We start from the raw sequence: 22437 nt of genomic DNA on the forward strand, positions 1-22437 counted from the left end.
AATACCCTGTAGAAAGAAGGACTCTGGAAATTTAGCTTTGTATATTAATTATAAACCAACAAGTCATCTCTTCAGCACACTTCAAAAACATCAAGAATAACTCTCTAATATCATTTCTGGAATTCCATTATCTGTGTTTTTGGAAATTACATTTAAAAACAAGTAAAAGTCTGTCTGAAGGGATATTATTTCGGTGACTTTTCTCACAGGTAATCTAATACACATTACAGTGTCCCAATTTCTTTTTCTAAAAGTGCTTTGCAGTGGGGTGTATGAATATAGTCACACACTGGGTCACGCAAGCCGAATGTATTTTCTAAATCTGTTAGCTATCATGTCAGCAATTCTTGGAAATCAGATCCAAAACAGCAGATGGCTGAGAATTTAGGCTCCCTGTACTTAAACCAGTAGTAAAGATGTCATTACTAATCCACAGACCCAACTGAATCTCTGAATTTCTCAACAATGTTTCCATATATTGCTTAATTATTTTCCAGACTTGCAGGCTCAAGGTAATCTGACTCTTTTAACTGCATATTAATCTGTCATTGCATATTATTTATGTTTCTTTTCATAGATTGACTTACAATGAACATTTTTATTGATATAAAGTTAACATTTTTTTTACATGCTTGATTCCCTGGAGAAAAGGAAAACACAATTTATTTAAATGAGTAAAGAATTATTTTAGATAAAATTTATTCGAATAATATATCATATTTCATGGGTGGAATCAGATTTGACCTCCAACTGAGAAGTGAAAGGTTACCTTATAAATCTATATCTACCAATATTCAACCCTATCGGTTATGATTTCAGTTGTACTTAATATTGTTTCAAATGGAGTTATCAATAAATTCATAAATTATATTCTGAAGAAAAAGAACTTCAATTGTATTTGCAGTGTGCATTTATGGAATATTTATCAATATATTGAGATAGATTTGATGTTGAATGTTGATAGAAAACTACATGTATTAATCTATTAGAATGATATTAATAAAGATTGATTAATAGATATTATGTAGACATTGTTTATTCTTAGGAATAATTTAGAGAAACAGCAGTGAGAGAGCTTGCTTTTTTATTTAACAATGAAGAAAGTTGTTAGAGTTATGAGAACATTTTAAAAGTGCCATATTTTTCTGAATATATGCAAGAATAAATAGTTTTGGAAAATGAAGATATCTGAACAGTATCTTGTGGTCATCACTCCAAATGAACATTTATGAAGGATCCTCAGAGGAGGGCACTACACTTGTTACAGGATATAAAAATGTATTTCAGATTAGGTTCTTGTACTTGAATTAACCAAGTATATACTCAAACACACCTGGTCTAAATTATACTTAAGGGTGTCAATTATTATTGATGCAAGTTCCATCAAAGAGATCAAAATATAGCAATTGGGAATTCTGGGAAATTTTATTTATTTATTTATTTATTTTATTTATTTTTTTTAACCTACTAATTATTTTTATTAAATTGGTCATAATTTTATTTATATATATATATATATATTTTATTGGTTGTTCAAAACATTACATAGTTCTTGATATATCATATTTCACACTTTGATTCAAGTGGGTTATGAACTCCCATTTTTACCACGTATACAGATTGCAGAGTCACATCAGTTACACTTCCACTGATTTACTTATTGACATACTCATGTCAGTTGTATTCTGCTGCCTTTCCTATCCTCTACTATCCCCCCTCCCCTCCCCTCCCCTCTCCTCTTCTCTCTCTACCCCCTCTACTGTAATTCATTTCTCCCCCTTGTATTCTTTTTCCCTTTCCCCTCACTTCCTCTTGTATGTAATTTTGTATAACCCTAAGGGTCTCCTTCCATTTCCAAGCAATTTCCCTTCTCTCTCCCTGTCCCTCCCACCTCTCATCCCTGTTTAATGTTAGTCATCTTCTCATGCTCTTCTTCCCTACTCTGTTCTTAGTTATTCTCCTTATATCAAAGAAGACATTTGGCATTTCTTTTTTAGGGATTGGCTAGCTTCACTTAGCATAATCTGCTCTAATGCCATCCATTTCCTTCCAAATTCTATAATTTTGTCATTTTTTAATGCAGAGTAATACTCCATTGTGTATAAATGCCACATTTTTTTTTATCCAGTCGTCTATTGAAGGGCATCTAGGTTGCTTCCACAGTCTTGCTATTGTGAATTGTGCTGCTATGAACATCGATGTGGCAGAGTCCCTGTAGCATGCTGTTTTGAGGTCCCTAGAAAATAGACCCAGAAGGGGAATAGCTGGATCAAATGTTGGTTCCATTCCCAGCTTTCCAAGAAATCTCCATACTGCTTTCCAAATTGGTTGCACCAATTTGCAGTCCCACCAACAATGTACAAGTGTACCCTTTTCCCCACATCCTCGCCAGCACTTGTTGTTGTTTGACTTCATAATGGCTGCCAATCTTACTGGAGTGAGATTATATCTTAGGGTGGTTTCGATTTGCATTTCTCTGACTGCTAGAGATGGTGAGCATTTTTTCATGTACTTGTTGATTGATTGTATGTCCTCCTCTGAGAAGTGTCTGTTTAGGTCCTTGGCCCATTTGTTGATTGGGTTATTTGTTATCTTATTGTCTAATTTTTTGAGTTCTTTATATACTCTGGATATTAGGGCTCTATCTGAAGTGTGAGGAGTAAAGATTTGTTCCCATGATGTAGGCTCCCTATTTACCTCTCTTATTGTTTCTTTTGCTGAGAAAAAACTTTTTAGTTTGAGCAAGTCCCATTTGTTGATTCTAGATATTAATTCTTATGCTATGGGTGTCCTATTGAGGAATTTGGAGCCCGACCCCACAGTATGTAGGTCGTAGCCAACTTTTTCTTCTATCAGATGCCTTGTCTCTGGTTTGATATCAAGCTCCTTGATCCATTTTGAGTTAACTTTTGTGCATGGCAAGAGAAAGGGATTCAGTTTCATTTTGTTGCATATGGATTTCCAGTTTTCCCAACACCATTTGTTGAAGATGCTATCCTTCCTCCATTGCATGATTTTAGCCCCTATATCAAATATAAGAAAGTTGTAGTTTTGTGGGTTGGTTTCTGTGTCCTCTATTCTGTACCATTGGTCCACCCGCCGGTTTTGGTACCAATACCATGTTGTTTTTGTTACTATTGCTCTGTAGTATAGTTTGAAGTCTGGTATCGCTATACCACCTGATTCACACTTCCTGCTTAGCATTGTTTTTGCTATTCTGGGTCTTTTATTTTTCCATATGAATTTCATGATTGCTTTCTCTATTTCTACAAGAAATGCCATTGGGATTTTGATTGGCATTGCATTAAACCTATAGAGAACTTTTGGTAATATCGCCATTTTGATGATGTTAGTTCTGCCTATCCATGAACAGGGTATATTTTTCCATCTTCTAAGATCTTCTTCAATTTCTCTCTTTAGGGTTCTATAGTTTTCATTGTATAAGTCTTTTACCTCTTTGTTAGGTTGATTCCCAAGTATTTTATTATTTTTGAGGATATTGTGAATTGAGTGGTTGTCCTCATTTCCATTTCAGTGGGTTTGTCGCTGATATACAGGAATGCCTTTGATTTATGCGTGTTGATTTTATATCCTGCCACTTTGCTGAATTCATTTATTAGCTCTAATAGTTTCTTTGTAGTCCCTTTTGGGTCTGCTAGGTATAGAATCATGTCATCTGCAAATAGTGATAATTTAAGTTCTTCTTTTCCTATTTTTATGCCTTTAATTTCTTTCGTCTAATTGCTCTGGCCAGTGTTTCGAGAACTATGTTGAACAGAAGTGGAGAGAGAGGGCATCCCTGTCTTGTTCCAGATTTTAGAGGGAATGCCTTCAATTTTTCTCCATTCAGAATGATGCTAGCCTGGGGCTTAGCGTAGATTGCTTTTACAATGTTGAGGTATGTTCCTGTTATCCCTATTTTTTCGAGAGTTTTGAACAAAAAGGGATGCTGTACTTTGTTGAATGCTTTTTCTGCATCTATCGAGATGATCATATGGTTCTTATTTTTAAGTCTATTGATGTGGTGGATAACATTTATTGATTTCCGTATATTGAACCAGCCTTGCATCCCAGGGATGAATCCTACTTGATCATGATGTACAATTTTTTTTATATGATTTTGTATCCGATTCGCCAGAATTTTATTGAGGATTTTTGCGTCTAGGTTCTTTAGAGATATAGGTCTGTAGTTTTCTTTCTTTGAAGTGTCTTTGTCTGGTTTAGGAATCAGGGTGATGTTGGCCTCATAGAATGAATTTGGAAGTTCTCCCTCTTTTTCTATTTCCTGAAATAGCTTGAAAAGTATTGGTATTAGTTCCTCTTTAAAGGTTTTGTAAAACTCTGCTGTATACCCATCCGGTCCTGGGCTTTTCTTAGTTGATAATCTTTTGATGGTTTCTTCTATTTCCTCAATTGATATTGGTCTGTTTAGGTTGTCTATATCCTCCTGTCTCAATCTGGGCAGATCATATGACTTAAGAAATTTATCGATGCCTTCACTATCTTCTATTTTATTGGAGTATAAGGATTCAAAATAATTTCTGATTATCTTCTGTATTTCTGAAGTGTCTGTTGGGATATTGCATTTTTCATCCCATATGCTAGTAATTTGAGTTCTCTCTCTTCTTCTCTTCGTTAGCATGGCTAAGGGTCTGTCGATCTTATTTATTTTTTCAAAGAACCAACTTTTAGTTTTATCAATTTTTTCAATTGTTTCTTTTGTTTCAATTTCATTAATTTCAGCTCTGATTTTAATTATTTATTGCTTTCTACTTCTTTTGCTGTTATTTTGCTCTTCTTTTTCTAGGATTTTGAGATGAAGTATGAGATCATTTATTTGTTGGTTTTTTCTTGTTTTAAGGAATGAACTCCATGCAATGAATTTTCCTCTTAGAACTGCTTTCAATGTGTCCCATAGATTCCGATATGTTGTGTCTGTGTTTTCATTTATCTCTAAGAATTTTTTAATTTCCTCCTTAATGTCTTCTATAACCCATTGATCATTCAGTAACCTATTGTTCATTCTCCAAGTGATGCATGATTTTTCCTTCCTTCTTTTATCGTTGATTTTCAGTTTCATTCCATTATGGTCAGATAAGATGCATGGTATTATCTCTACTACTTTATATTGTCTAAGAGTTGCCCTGTGACATAATATATGATCTATTTTTGAGAAGGAACCATGTGCTGCTGAGAAGAAAGTGTAACTGCTTGATGTTGGGTGGTATATTCTATATATGTCAATTAAATCTAGGTTGTTAATTGTGTTATTGAGTTCTATAGTTTCCTTATTCAACTTTTGTTTGGAAGATCTGTCCAGTGGTGAGAGAGGTGTGTTGAAGTCTCCCATGATTATTGTATGGTGGTCTATTAGACTCTTGAACTTGAGAAGAGTTTGTTTGATGAACATAGCTGCACCATTGTTTGGATATATATATTTATGATTGTTATGTCTTGTTGGTGTATGGTTCCCTTGAGCAGTATGTAGTGTCCCTCTTTATCCCTTTTGATTAACTTTGGCTTGAAATCTATTTTATTTGATATGAGTATGGACACTCCTGCTTGTTTCCAAAGTCCATATGAGTGATATGATTTTTCCCAACCTTTCACCTTCAGTCTATGTATGTCTTTTCCTGTCAAATGCGTCTACTGTAGGCAGCATATTGTTGGGTCATGTTTTGTGATCCATTCTACTAGCCTGTGTCTCTTTATTGGTGAGTTTAAGCCATTAACATTTAGGGTTATTATTGAGATATGGGTTATCCTTCCAGCCATATTTGTTTAGTTATGTTACTGAATATGGTTTGTTTTCCTCTTTGATTATTTTCCCCCCTTTACTGTCCTTCCTCCCACTGTTGGTTTTCATTGTTATTTTCCATTTCCTCTTCCTGTAATGTTTTGCTGGATACACAATTCTTGGTTGGAACCCATTTTCTTTCAGTGTTTGAAATATGTTATTCCAGGATCTTCTAGCTTTCAAAGTCTGTGTTGAGAGATCAGCTGTTATCCTGATTGGTTTACCCCTAAATGTAATCTGCTTCCTTTCTCTTGTAGCTTTTAAAATTCTCTCCTTATTCTGTATGTTGGGCATCTTCATTATAATGTGTCTAGGTGTGGATCTCTTATGATTTTGCACATTCAGCGTCCTGTAGGCTTCTAGGATTTGGGATTCTGTCTCGTTCTTCAAGTCTGGGAAGTTTTCTCGAATTATTTCATTGAATAGATTTCTTATTCCTTTGGTTTGGAGCTCTGTGCCTTCCTGTATCCCAATGACTCTTAAGTTTGGTCTTTTAATGTTATCCCATATTTCTTGGATGTTCTGCTCATGGTTTCTTAACAGTCTTGCTGAGCTGTGTATGTTCTTTTCAAGTTGAAATACTTTGTCTTCATTGTCTGATGTTCTATCTTCTAAGTGTTCTACTCTGCTGGTAGTATTCTCAATTGAGTTTTTAAGTTGGTTTATTGCTTCCTGCCTTTCTAGGATTTCTGTTTGTTTGTTTTTTATAACCTCTATCTCCCTGTATAGTTGATCTTTTGCTTCCTGGATTTGTTTATGTATTTCATTGTTGAAGAGATCTTTCATTGTCTGATTTTGCTGTCGAACGTCTTCCTTGAGACTCCAGATCATCTGAAGCATGTATCTCCTGAATTCTTTATCTGACATTCCATCTGCTGCAGATATTACCTATTCTAACGTTGAGTTGACCTGCATTGCTTGTGGTCCTTTCTTTCCTTGTCTCTTCATACTGTTCGCGTTTCTTTCTGCTTACTGAGACTGTTGTGTTGTTGAATTTTTCCCCTATATATTTGTATTACTCTTGTATAGTTGCAAAGTCTCCCGTGCAGGCGCGGGCAGGGGCTCTGCCCCTCCTCCAACTGGGGCACTGTGCCTACCACATCGGCAGGCCGCTGGGCCTGTTCTGCTGGTTGGTAGCAGGTGCGCCTACCTTGGAGGCACGTGGGGCGGCTCTGCCACTTCCAGGTTGCTGGGCCTGACCTGCTGGTGGGTTGCAGTTCCGGCTACCTTGCAGGCGCGGGGGGAGGGCGCACACCTATTTGTATTTAGACAGTTATGCGAAATGGAGGACATAATGCTAGGGATGAAAGTTGGGGGGAAGGGGAAGGTAGGTGTTCTTGAAAAGAAAGAAGGAGAGGGAGATAGATAGCATAGAGGAGAATGGAAAGAGCAGTAAAACTTGGAAGGGGAGAGAGAGAGGGAAAAGGGAGAGAAAAAATTAAAATGAAATAGGAAATAAAATTAGGTCTTAGAGATCCATTTTCTTCTCTTCCTGTAGGCAAATCTGTGCCCTCCGGGCTGAGTTTTGCCCTCTATGTGTCAACAGCAATCCTTGTAAGGTGGATCCTGGGAGTCTCTCAATCCTGTTGGTCCAGAGCCATTGCAATTCTACGGCCCCTCCTCCCCTTCCTCTTGCCAGCCAGCCAGGTCCTGCTCACCGGAGGCAGTTCCCCAAGGATTTGGTTACACTTTCAGCCCCACCGAGTGCTCTATTTCCCTAACTACTGAGCACTCTCGCTGTCATTCATCTAAGCCCCAGTGCTGTGGAGTTGTGGTCTGGGAGTCAATTGTTTAATTTTTACGGACCCCTTTGGTGGGCACACCTTCTGAATCTGGCAGCTAAGACCATTGGTGTCGCTGCTGGTGGTAATAGGAGTTGGGGGTCGAGGATCCCCTCTACTTTCCTCAGCCCCTACAGTCACAACCACACTGCTGGTGGTAGGAGGAGTTGGGGGTCTGGAGTGTCCTCTGTTTCCCTCCGCCCCTACCGTAACACCCTCTCAGTTCGCGGTTGGGGGATTTGGGGGTGGGGAGTCTTCTCTGCTTCCCTCTGCCCCTACAGTCATGCCCTCGTCGCTGGCAGTAGGGGTAGTTGGGGGTCGAGAGTCATTTGGCCCTTACGGTCACGCCCACGGAGAGATTTTCAAGTTTCCCGGTTGTTTGTATCTGGTGTGGGTGGGAGTCACACACCTGCTAAATTAGATTCCGCTGGGAAGGAATCTCTTTGGCCGAACTTTGTTGACTTCCCCTCTCTGCTGTGGCGGGCCCCTGGCTCCTTGCCGTAGTGTCCGAAGGGAGGGGTGGAACTGGCTTGTCTCTGGTCTGACACAATCTCTGGTTTTAGTTCCCAGTTCGCTATTTCGTAAAGGGTTGGTTAGATTCCCTTCATGCTGTCTGGGGGGAGGAGCCGTTTGCCGGGTGGGCGGGGCTGTTAGTAGAGCCAGGAGGGCATGGGCTGTCTGCTGGGCCGCCAGGGGCTGCCTATAGAGCCGGGCAGCTGGGCCGCGTGGCTAAGATCCGGGACGGCGAGATGGCGGGTGCTGTCTGCGGGTTCCGGCGGGCCGCGCCGCTCGGGGCCGCCAGCCGCTTTCTGAAGTGGCTGGTGGCCACGGGATTGTACCTCTGCACCCGCCGGGGGGCCGCTTGTAGAGCCAGGCAGCTGCGGCCGCGTGGCTACGAGCCTGGCAGGCGTGGTGGCCGTTCGCAGAGCGAGAGCAGGGCCTCCCCGGGATGTTGGGATGGCGAGTGCCGTCTGCGGGTTCGGGTGGGCCACGCCGCTCTGGGCTGCCGGCCGCTTGCAGAAGCGGCAGGTGGCTGTGGGACTAGACCTCCGCGCCCGCGTGGCCGGCCAAGATCCACTTGTCTGGGACAAACTGACACTTCTAATAAACCTACCAATTCCCAGCAGGTCCCCTCTTAATGGAATTTTGCTAGAAGTTCCTCGGTAGGTAGACTGCCGCTGTTCCAATTGGTCTTTCTGATCCCGTTAATGTGGAGACATTGGAATCGGTGCTTCCTCGCCGGCGGCCATGTTGGATCCCCCCTCTGGGAAATTTTATACCTCTGAAAATGGGTCTTTGACAAAATTTTGGAAACTGTCACAGTTCTTATGCTATTTAAAAAATTTATATAAGAAATAGTAAACAGGTTTCCAAATTATGTGCAATAAAGGTAAATAAATACGTGGATCAAGGAATGTTGCTTTTAATGGATGTTGCAATATATATATATGGGTATATATATACCCATATATAGAAGAACATGGACTGAAATTGCTATACATATGACACAAAAAAATCTAAAAAAAAACCCTGTTATTTTGAGTTGCTTGTTACTCGTACTTTGCAAATGAAAACACAAACAAACAAAAAACAAAACAAAACAAAAACCCAGAGGTTTAGTGAAGTAATTAACTCACTCTAGCCCCATAGCTTTAAGTGACAGAATTAGGGCTTACATGGTGAATCTCTAATTTCAAAGTTCAGTCTGTTTCCAGAACTATGTTGTATTTGCAGAAATGAGCCTGTATAACCCATAGAAAAATATTGTTAGAGAGAAAAAAGAGGGAAAAAAGTAACAAATATTACCTGGGAAAAATTAAAATATTATGTAAAAAAAGACAGATTAATTTTAAAATATGAAAAAATATAAAAATCAATAATCTGACTTGGAAAATATATAATGGATTGTGGACAAGCACTTTTAAAAAATTGTAATCATTTTCTAGTATATCTTTTATAAATATCTGCACATATTTATATTATAGAAGTAGGCCTAGTGCAGATGGCAGTGCTCAGGCAATACAGAGAAGAAATCTTGAACATTCAGAGATACAAAAATAATTGAACTGGCTGGCTCAAAATTTAGTGAACAATTTGCCATATAAATTTCTTAAAATAGGTAGAATAACAATAAGAGACTCTACTGTGTGTGTATATGCACTTGTATAGTTCATTGACTGTTAATATTTAAAAAAATTCAGTATGTATAATAGATTCCACCAACATTAGGGGAATTTTAGGGGATATAACTTAGAATTTTTTAAAAAGTAAATATTGATTACAAATTATGTATTAAAGAAACCCTGTGGGGCTGGGGATGTGGCTCAAGTGGTAGCACGCTCGCCTGGCATGCGTGCAGCCCGGGTTCGATCCTTAGCACCACATACCAACAAAGATGTTGTGTCCGCCGAGAACTAAAAAATAAATATTAAAAAAATTCTCTCCTCTCTCACTCTCTCTTAAAAAAAAAAATTAAAAAAAAGAAACCCTATATTATATTATCTTTATGTGCCCAAAATAAATTTACTCAAAAACAGTTTTCCACTTAGCAATCTTCTATTCATGACACATTTTCAAAAGAAATATTCAGTCTAATAATTTAGTAATAATTTAAAAAGTGGAAATTTTCCAAAAAGTTTTCATATATGTGTGTATTTTGTCTTTTAAAAGGAAGAAACGTATATTAAAATATTACCTCTTCACTTGTATTTTTAACCTTAATTTACATGAAACTACTTTATACCTTCATTTATTATTATTATTGCTTAGCTTAACAAATAAAATACTGTTGTAGTTTCATTACCATGAGGAGGATTTTACACAGAAATCACTGATATGTAGTTATAGATATGACCCCTGTTCTTTGCTATCCTAAATAAAATATTGTACTTTCTCAGAATTTTTAAAAAGTACACAATAACATGATTTAGGAGTTATATACTATGATGTATACATTCACTCATGTACAAAACTCTTAATTAGAATTTTCTCATTAACTTAAATGTGTGATCCTTGACTGAATTAAAACTATCCAGAAGAACATTTACATTATCCTCTAAGATTCAGGAAATTAGGGATGCTACCTCTTTTCCATGAGTCAAAACTCCCCTTATTATTATCAGTGAATCTTGGGCCTGGAAATGTTTATCCTCTCTGATTTCAGGCATTTAGGAGAGCAAGAAGAAAATAAGACCTTTTTGAAGTTTTGCAAGCCTTATATATCTGCACATTCTCCAAAGGAGTTTCACTTGAACCAAATAGCTTCAATTTGTAGGCCCCTGTGATTTTTCTGAACACCAGGTGTTATCAGCAATCATTTAGTAATGGTAGGAACAGTGGCTGATCTAGACAATCCGGCCAATGGGTCAATCATGGTGACCACGTTTCATAAATTAGTTACTTCTTCAAATGCCCTTCTACTTTAATTTTTGCATAAAGAAAAAATATAGAGGAACATAATCAGGAGAATTATTCTCAATTTTTTTGTAACTACAGGATTTATTCAGATTTCAAGTCTTCTGTTAATGATAAATCTTCATAATTCACACAAGAAAACAACATTTTTATTTAGTCACATAGTCCTTTCTAGTCTGAAGACCATTTTTGTATTTCTTCATTTCTCATAACCTTGGCAATTTTTAAAAGCACTGGTCAAAGTTTGATTGTATTTCCCTCAACTGGGTTGAGCTGTTGATTTCTCAGGATTAGCCTGGCCTTATGAAATTTGGGGGAAAGACTGTTATGGTTTGGGTATGATGTGTCCTCCAAAAGCTCATGTTTAATACAACAGAAAAAATATTCAGAGGAGAAATGATTAAATTATGAGAGATATAACCTAATCAGTCCTTTAATTGATGAATGCATTAACTGGGAATTATGGGCAGGTAGGGTGTGGCTGAAGCAAGTAGTTCATTGGGGGTGTACATCAGGGGTTTCTATTTTGTCTCTGAGGATAAGAGCACTCTCTCTCTCTCTGCTTCCTTGTTGCTGTCTAGAGTTGCTTTTCTCCACCATGCCTCATGGTGTTTTGCTTCGTCCCAGATCTGTGGAGTCAGCCATCTATGGACAGAAATCCCTGAAACCATAGGCCTAAATAAGTTTTCCTCTTTTACATTGTTATTTTCAGATTGTTTGGTCACAGTGATGAAAAAAAGGTGAATAAAACAAATGTAAAGTTTCCTTCTCCTAGAGACTTGTCAGGTAGTACATGATGTCAGCATAGCTTACCCTATGATGTAAACCTCGACACCTGGTTACGGTGGTGTCTGCCAAGTTTTTCCTGTGCAAATGTAGTATTTTTCATTTTTTCTACACTATTCTTTGGAATAGAATAAGTTTGGATTAAGTCTGGTTCCATATTCAAAAACAGAGCAATTAGGCCCCATTTCCTGATTATGAAAGTATTCTCTATGTATTGTTTGAATTATTTCTGCATGAGGGATTTGTCATCCTTCCACATATTTAATTCAATCACATTTTAATGGTATAAAATCCTGTATACTTATTTTATACTTTGAATTATAATCCTGTCCCAATCTAGTTGTTTTCATGCTCAAATTGTAGTATCATTGTCCTTGTGCCTCAGGTTCATGTCTTTGTCCCTTTCACATACTCTTATGCTTATTCTATTTCTTTCTCTTGCTTATCTTCAGCACTTTCTTGCTTTCCAGCAAGAAAGCTGCTCGAGGCTTATGCTATACATTACTATAATGTTCCAATTCTATAATCAAAACTACTTCTTCAAGGAACTCTAGTTTGTTTTACTAGATAATGGTGTTCAGAAAACTAGAGCTGAGTGTTGGGTATTTCCAATAAAGTTTAAAAAGATACTAATATTGGATAACCACATAATTAGAAATTTATTTTTTAATCTTTAAGATAAAGATGTATGACCAATGTGATCCTGCAATCTGTACACGTGGAAAAATGAGAATTCATACCCTATTTGAATCAAATGTATGATATTTCAAGATCATTGTATTGTCTTGAGCAACTAATAAAAAAAAAGATGGTGTTGGTAGAATGTGATTGAGATATTGGAAATCACAAAATTGAAGGAAAGTCAAGTCATCACAAATAATTACACAAACAAATATCACAATTACAAAATAATTATATCTTAGGGCTAAAAGGTGTTTTCACTATTACATAAATATTTGTTAGTCATTTATTTATTTATTACACCCTCTCTTGAGAATATTTTGTTAGAAAGCATTCTAATTGCTCTGTATATAAAATATAATAGCTGTCCTAAATTTAGTCAAAATCTAGTGGGTGAGTGCCTTAAAATATTGATTATACAATAATTCTAAAAGGGTAGATAACAGTGCTATGATCAAAGTGCTATTAGTGCAAAGGGGATAACTAAGAGAGGAAACTCAATGTTGGTAGTCACTTCTCTGAAATGAAATCTAAATTTGGTCTAAAAGAAGATTAATGACTTGGAAGGTAAAGATTGGTGGTGCTGATGTGAAAAACAGGTTAAAAAAATCTATGCATAGAGTATGTCCCCTTTTCTATACAAAACCATGGGGGAAAAGTCCTCAAAGGTACAAGTATATTCATGGACTGATGAACAATTCTGTGCTCCTGAAGTACCAGATGTATACTGGACTGCATTTGAAGTTGACACTGGAGATGTGGGTTGGAGCAAGAGATTGTATAGAAAATTTCTTAAAACTAGCATATTTAGATAAATTGAGTCTCTCTCAACTGTGATTCCCATTATTTCAAGAGATTTGTGATAGTAAGACTATGTTGCTTACTTTTAATTCCAAGCTGAATATTAGAATATACCATATTGGTTCCCAGCCTTGTGGTTATAGGAGAGTTTGATCAAACTTGATATTGAGAGCTAGACTCTGTCAGTTATGACATAGTAACCCTTAAAAATGACTTACTCATGTCATATAAAGAAAGAACAGGTAACTATACCATTTCTTAAAGTAGTAAGAATGAACTGCAATACTAGACAGCACATATAGGCAGAGTGAATACTCAATACCTGTCAATAGTTTTTATTTAAAATTTGGCAAACTTATTACATTGAACATGATATAAAATGGAGCTACAGAAAACTGGCTGGTCATGATCACAGAATTGATCCAGCTATTTCTATGGATAAAAGGCAGGTGACAAATAACTTGGACACTAAAATCACAAAAGTGATAAGAACCTTAAGATAGAACTTTGTGTTGTATTATCAGAAAGATATCTTTAAAAAGCAAAGATGATTTTATTAAGGTCATTGAGTAAGTTGGTACAGAGAATGAGAGTCTGAAGCTTCCTAATTTGGGTATCCCTTTGTCAAATTCACAAACTCAATCTTGCTGGAAAACATGATTATTATATGTATTAATTAACACTCATATTCTCTTCTAAATACATACACAATTTGGTTAAAAAAACTGTAAGAATAAATTCTTTTAAAAAAGGAATAAAACAGTATAAATTTGTGTGCTCCACTACATGTGATCTCTTTCATTTTCCATCTTCTGACTCCTTTAATAGTATTGATTTTATTCCATTGAATTGTGGAGTAATCATGAAATTTAAGCATTTCCTTAAGTTTTTCTAATACTTGCATTAAAGTATACTAGTCCTAAGTAAAAAAAGAAATATTATTTCAATTAAATATGATAATTTTAAATTGGTAGTCCATCATGCATAATTAAAATAAACTTATTTATATACTGTACAATAGTATAAAAACTGGAAGCTAAGGTAGCATGGTTCATAAGAATGAAGATCTTCATTACATTTGGTAGAATATAATGGTTCTTCTCTTGGCATATCTTTAGTAAAATACTTAATCTCCTCTTATCTTTCCTTTCATCAAAAGTCTAAAAATAATGTGGTTATGGTATAAATCACCAAAAAATATTATCGAGAGAGAGAATGTGTGTATTTGTGTGTGTGTATGCATACTTTGTTTAATTACCAATGTTGTTTTGTCTACTCTTTGAAAAAGAGACAAAGGTTAAACAATTTGACATTGTGGTTTATTTGATTCATATTGTATTTTGTAAACTTTATATAAAAGTAGCAAAATTACTAATGCTTTCATTTAGCAGCAATTTTGAGCTTTTCTTAAAATATGTTCTCAAGAGAACTTCCAAAATATTCTGTGACCTGTTAAAATGCAATTTTGTGGACTTCATCATATTAAACCTGGATTAGAATCTCCAAGAATACATATTTAACAAGTTGCTTCTCTGTTTCCTTTGCATTTTTATGTTCATGAATCAATGACATTTTGACCCATAAGAACTTGAGTTGTCAAAGAACAATGTTCTCTTCAGCAAAGCCTTAATATTGGGTACAGAATATGTGGTTCTCAGTGACTTTCAACTTAGCCAAAAACACTTTCTCAAAAATTCTGACTGATAAAATTGGCAAATTTTTTTGGTAATTTATGCTAATCTTTACGGGTATTTATAAGGATTTTCAGAGGTTTATATATTCAAATTTTTTTATTATATCTGAAAACACCAGTTGTTGGAATGCTTTTGATTGAGTAAATATTTTCTAATTTATATTTGTATTCTATTAGCAATATCAACCCATCATAAATCTTATATATTTTATCTTTGATTTAAATTTATTTAATGTATATCCTTATTTTTAATTTTCACTAACTACGTAACATTTATTATGTTCCAGGCAATATTTCATAAATGATTCAAATATTAAATCATGTACTCTTTAGAACAATTCTAAGAGTTAGGTACCATTATTATTTCCATTTCACAGTGAGGAAACTGTTAAAGAGGTTTTATAATTTATTGAAAACCTTGCCAGAAGCCCAAGAGGATGAAATCAGAATTCAAACCCAGGCAGTCTAGCCCACTGTTTAACCCTCGTGCCTGTGATATGAGATTGATAAATTTCTTTGAGGTCAAAGGTGGTAATCTTTGATTTTATTGAGCTTTTTTCCTAATTCTTTCTGTAGGAACTAAGAGAAACCAATTATTAAAAATCTGTTTGCATAAGTCTTAATAAAAATAAATCTTTTTGACAGCCTCTGCTAAAATAATGTCTTCATTTTATTTTTCAGGATTTGCAATTAAAATTATTTCATTAAGAATTAACATTCCAATTTAGTATCATGCAGCCTGACTTTTATTTTCCTCTTGTAAAATCCATCACTAACCAAGAAGGAATTGCACGGGTTTCTGTTGTGTTTGACTTCACCATGTCTATTACAGAAGCTCTTCGTCACCATGGACTTGAATGTTAAGAAAAAAAAAATTAATATGGTTTATAGCAGTAATCCTCTTAAATGCTTGAGACTTTGCCAGCTTTCAACTAACAAGCCAGGTTATTAACGGCTGCGGTCCTACAACACTCAGGGATTATTGTCTAGGTCTGCTGACGAGGCATTGCTAGTGACCAGTTTGTAAAATGCAATCTGTTATTTTATTTCACAACCTGATCAATGATTAAAACTGCTTCAAGTACAAAAATCTGCCTTCCCAACCAGCTGATGATTTTTGCAATACATAGAACTGAATGGCTCTTTTTATGTGTGATTAAAGGTTCTGATTATTACCTATGTAAGTTATCTGGCAGCTTTTATGGGGGGCTTTTGGTTTGATCAAGTAAACTTGAAAAGAACATCAAGATTTTTAAAAAAATTAACATTACCTTTAACTAAAAAAAATGACAGCTCTGTCAGAAGACTGTCTCCCCTCACCTGATTCTTAATATGGAGTTTCTGACAAGTATAGAGATTTGCCTTAATTATTTATTCATTTCATTGAAACCATCTTCATCTGCTTTAAATTTCTAATAAGTCTATTTAAATAAAGAGAATCCTATTTGAATGTTGATTTTATACTTTAAAAATCATGAAGGTGTCTGTATTTATACAGAAGTGGCATGAAGCAATGGTAATGATTGTATCAGTAAATGGACAAAATAAAAATGCTAATTACATTAGGTACTGACATGATAGCATTTCAGTCCAAGTTAGTATAAAATAGCTACAAATATCAGTGGGTTACAAAACATTGATAAATCATTTTTGCTGCTAGAGCATATGGAAGATATAATCTGAAAAGAAAGAAGAAAACTTCCATTTGTTTCTTTACCTTCATAAATTGGACAAATTGCTATACACAGAATGCTGCTCTGACAGAGCAAATGCCTTCTTCCTTGTGCTTAGGTCCAGGCTTCAAACTCTGACTATGGTTTTTGACATGACTTTGTTTGTTTAGTTTGGTTTGCTTGGTTTGATTTTACCGCATAAATAAAAGCCCAACAGCTCTGATCTAAAGAAGTTCTGAAGCTGTCTATTTTTTGTTTGTTTTGTTCTTTTCCCCTGTGGATATCTAGATCATGCAAATTTGCTTCTCATAAATATCCCAATTCCGCATGAATTCACCTACTGCCCTCCACTGCTAGCAAAAGCCACTCTTTCCATTAAAGTATGTATATGGAAAGTGTGAATTTTGGGATTTTAAATTCAGCAAAATCTGTTCAAAAAGCAAGTGAGGGAGACTCCTCATATGATGGACATTTTAGTTTCAGTTTACCAGTAAGAATGTTTTTCTGTCATTTAAATGAGTCAGAGGAAGGTAAGAAGTGCAACATATACTCCCCATGCAGACAAACACACACAGGGACAAATATTGTAGAATAGATTTCTATGTGGGTGAATAAAAGTCAAGACAATAGCGTTTACACACAAGGAAGCCAGGTAGCTATTGCTTCCTAATGTTTTACCCATAAATCTTGGTAAGAATACTATAAACTCCAAGAGTCTTTATGTGACAGATGTCAAAATTATATTTTTGTAAGAAAGGTTATGGAGTAAATATGCTTGTCCAGCCTTGTATTTTTGAAAATTCTTTAATTATTTGGTTAGATGTTTGGAAATAGTATTGGAGGTTCAAAATAACTTTCTTTCATAATTTTCAAGCAACTGTCTTCCAAATTTCCTAGACACTATTAAGTAATCCAACACTATTCTGTATAATTTAAAATAGTGTTAATATTTGTCCCTATTCCAATGTAGTTCACTTCATATTGATATTGAATTCTAATAATTCCTATTATCCTCTAACCACTGGTCCAGCCCAAGAAATTAAATTGTTTATTCCTTTTATATTCAAATTCCCTAGGAAAGTTTTTGTCAATGATTTATATATCAGTGTGAGAAAGTTTCTTATATGTTTTTTAAGATGATTTTGTGTCGGGAGACAATGAAGATATAGAAATAAATTGAAGTGAAATATTTGTACAACAAGAAGAAAAGTTAAATAAAAACAATAAAAGGTAAGCTATAGGGACAATAGATTTGGAGAGACAAAGACTTATATTTTATTTCCAAATTTTTGTCTGTAGTAAGAATTTGACTATTGATAAAGCTTATATTTTTAAATTGGTAATTATGTAATTTGTTGTAACTATAATCATTTCCAAACTTGTGCTTTATAAAATTATTTGATTTATGATCAGCTTTTTATGTCTTATACTCAAAATAATCTCAGCATGCATAATGTAACATAATTGAACCAATAACATTTAGGTAAATATATCCAAACATTATGTTCCAACTAATACTACATGCATATTTGAAACTTTGTGGTATTAAAACAGAAGGAGCATGGTTGCCAATCATTACTTCCTGAAGACTGATATTTCTATGCAAATATAAATACATTCTTCTCCATCAGATTTTTTGAAACAAAAAAGCATGTCTGAAGATCGAATACACAGATATTTGTTTGGAAAATATGAAAAATGTTAGGCAGCAATGAATTTTATATGATATTAAAAGGAGTTTCCTGTCTTATCTTTATGTGTATATAAATATATTTTTATGTATATGAAACTTCATGTACACACTCCTATTTTTTATGCAGTCATATTATAATATACAGTACATATGAGTCTTTTGTGCCTTGCTCCTCAATACTCAAGGGATTTTCATGTCGATTATCACATTTGTTTATCCAACATCCCTATGAGGTGGAAGCACTTATCATACTGTGGCATCTTTTTTAAAGGCAATGCTTTTTGAAGCTTCACTTTCAGCTAGAGTATCGCTCAATCAATGACAGACGGTAATATTAGGAGAAATTATAGATATACCACTGTGGATACCATCTGCTTAAAAAATATTCCCCACAATATATTCATCAGTATCATCTACACTATAACTTGGTTGCAGAGCTCAATTTAAACTTTCTTACCACACAATTATACAACAACTTCTTTCAAGTCTCCCCATATTTTGTCAAGTTGGATTAAGGCTGAGAGTAATGCAATAATAACAAAATTAATATTGGGGGTAATGTAGATGAAAAAAGGTAAGGTAAATTTTATGTAGATCCCAATATGCACAAGGATTTCTACAAAATACTTGTATGCCACTCTAAAGATTGGAGCCTTTGTTCATTGTTTTCCAGATTAAAACAGAAAAGGAACCTACAGACTTCGAAAGATCTTTCAGCGAGACGCTTCTGACAAGTGATCAAATCATTGAACACTTCTTTCTGAAAAATAATGTTCAGCTGTAGTCTAAGTATACGCCCTGTGACAGCATGAACATCCTTTCCTCTGTGTTGACATTCATTCTAATAATAGCAAATGCAGACAGAATATCTGACACCACCACCACCCTCCAAAAAATTGTGATTTCATGTCTGTGATATAAAATTCTTATTAATGGAAATATTCTTGTTTCTAAAAATTGGTTTTGAAATTGCTTTTTTATTTTTTATTTTGTGTTACAAAAAATTAAGGAATGGCATAGATAGAACCACAATGAAACTTAAGTAACAACTAAAAAATTATAAATGTTGCCTACAGTGGCATCATATTACATCATGATACTGATATATCCTTTTAGAAATAAATAAAAATAACTTTTTAATGCTTGAACATACAAAGGCACTTTAAAAGATTATCGACTTTTTATTATATAAATATTGAAATACATAAAAATGTAGAAAGTATGACATAAAGTTGTTTAAGATACCCTGCCAATCCAATTTCATGGAGATCCAACCAACCTATTAATCACCTGCTGACACACACAAATTATTTTAAAGAAAATTCCAAAAGTCATATCATTTTGTAGTAAGTACTTCAGTATCTCAAAAATATATAGAATTCTTCTTAAAATGCAAATGCAATATTATAGAAAATTTAAAATATTATTGGCAGTTTCTTTATATCATTATCTACCAAATTATGTATCCAGATTTTCCTAATTTTCTATTTTTTATTGTTTGTTCCTAGAAAGTCCATATAGTACAATCAGCTAAAGTGCAACTACATCTCTTTGAATGCACCAGTTTACCCTTCATTATTTCCATTCCCTGTGGTTTGTTTTAAAATTAGCCTGGGAATTGTCAGAATAGTAATTTTTCTCACTGCACAACAGAGGAACCATTCCAATCACCCTTTGTTTTCTGTCTTTCTTCTAGATTGATAGGTAGATATTTATAAAAATGTCTTCTGTTTGATACAAATGAAATTTGATTTTTTTTTGAATATTTATTTTCTCACAACTGTTACAACTCCAAATCTTTGTAAGTAGGCATCAGTGAAAGACTATGTACTTTGGGACTAATTACATTTGGATTGGAATTCAGTTCTGCTATTTCTTAGCTTTAGTGTCTGACCCTTGTCAAATCACATACCCTACCTGTGACACACCTTCCACAAATTTCCCCTCTAGTTTCTTCTCTCCTTTCATTGTACTATGACTTTTAATAATAATTGCAGTTTGGTAATTAATTATAATTTAGTTTTAAAACTATTGGCAGGCAAGTTTTCATAAAATGCTTGGCTATGGGATAATCAACTTATAGAGGTAGGTACTATTATAAAAATATCTTTTTCTGAGTAGCTCAAAGTACATATTGATAAGATTATAAGATAATGTATTCATTTTCTTTTATTATTTCACAAAAAATGAAAGTAGTTGGAACAGGCAATATTTTGGTAACAGAGTTTATTAAAGACTCTTAATTTTGTGTTTTGACTGAGCCAAGTCTTTCAAGTCAAAACACAGACTTAAAACCCTTCTCAATAAGATGTGAGTGAATTAAGTGTGGTCAATCTAAGAGCAGATGCAAAGGTGGTTTTAAGGAGTCTACTGCATACAGTTCTTTCATGGAGAACTATAAAGCTAAGATTCTATTTGGAATTAACAATAATTGACATTAGAGGTTGAACTGATTATTTTTATTTGTTTTTTTAATTTGTGTGTTTTAACATATTATTCCTATCTGATCTAGATGAAGTTATTAAGGATTATTTTAAACAGAATATTATGTCCTTGAGGCATAATTTTGAATGGTGAAGGAAATTATATATATATATATATATATATATATATATATAGAGAGAGAGAGAGAGAGAGAGAGAGAGAGAGAGAGAGAGAGAGAGGTACAACTCTCTTATATCCTGGCTGCATAACCTATTTGGTTATACTTCACAGAGTAGTAAATAATTTCCAAAACACTTTTAAAATGAAGCCCTACTTTATTCAATTTTAGCAAATAGAATGTCACAAAACATATATCTATCTATGATCTGTGATTAGCACAGAAAAAGCAAAGTAGAATGATTAAAGTTCCGAAAATCATATAATTTCAAATTGCTGAAGGAATTAGGGATATTTATACCAATGACTAAGGCTTGGTCTGGACCAAATTCAAGTTTACAGATTGTTATTGTCATAGTTAAATAGGTGGATTGTGAATTATAAAGGATTATTTTGTCTGTATTATATAAAAGAAAGAAAATTAGGCAAAAAAGAGTTTTAAAAACAAGCTTATTTTACTTAATACATGTAAGAATTTAGCAATTATTTGATTTAACTAAAATCAAGATGGATAGGAGGTTTTTAGGTTACTGTAGCCCTTAACAGAAATAAAGGAATTATATCATCTTTCCTTTCCTCTTTTTTTCTACTTGACTATAAAGGAAACACTTTTTTTTTTCCTACCATGTGCTCCCCACCATGATGTGCTGTCTTATCACAGGCTCAAAAGCAACATGTCCATGGAAATCTACAAAGCAGTGAGCCAAAAAAAAACTTTCTTTTTATAAATTGCTTATCTCAGGGATTTGTTACAAGTGACAGAAAGCTTCAGTAATTTATCTCCGAAAGGTATAACCATTTCCCAAAATCACTGGGATGGGGATCTTTATGATGTGGAATCTTCGGGGATCCCTAAGATTAAAACTATAGTAGGTAGATAGCAAAGCACAGGACTCAGATTTGAACTCATAGACACAGCTCATAGTCAAAGTTCATAAACTTCGTCATGAAGTGGAGAAAACTCGAGAGATCTACTATAAAGGGGTGAAAAGTGGAACCAAGACAGGTGTAAAAATCAAATGATGAGTTTCAAGATTAATTTCATACTTTTCTTTTCAAAATTAAAAAAAAATGCATCATATTGTCAGGATAGTAAAATCAAGAGCAAAGGACTAATGCTGGTTGACACAATAACCACATAGCAAATGCACCATATATTATAACTTTTTTATTCCTCACAAATGGGTGCAAAATCTATTAGTCACCTTCGATCATTAGGGAAATAGGTTCATGGCTAATAAATAACATATTTGGCCAAAGTCCATATAGAGGCAAATGTGGAAGCTGTATTTTCAAACCTTGTCTGTTGAACTCAAAATCAATGTTCTTTTCATCATATTCTAAGATACCAATCACTGGTATTTCTGCTGGATATAAAGATAGAAGACCTGGAAAAGAAAGAAAATGCATTCTATCCAGTTATTTTATGCTAAAATGACCTAAAAGAAGCTAGTCATTGGTGCAAATCAATCCTGGCAAAGACAAAATATATGTAAATAATTATAATGATAGCTCTT

The sequence above is a fragment of the Spermophilus citellus genome, assembly GCF_964194105.1.
Source record: "Spermophilus citellus genome assembly, chromosome: 1".
Lineage (NCBI taxonomy): Eukaryota > Metazoa > Chordata > Mammalia > Rodentia > Sciuridae > Spermophilus > Spermophilus citellus.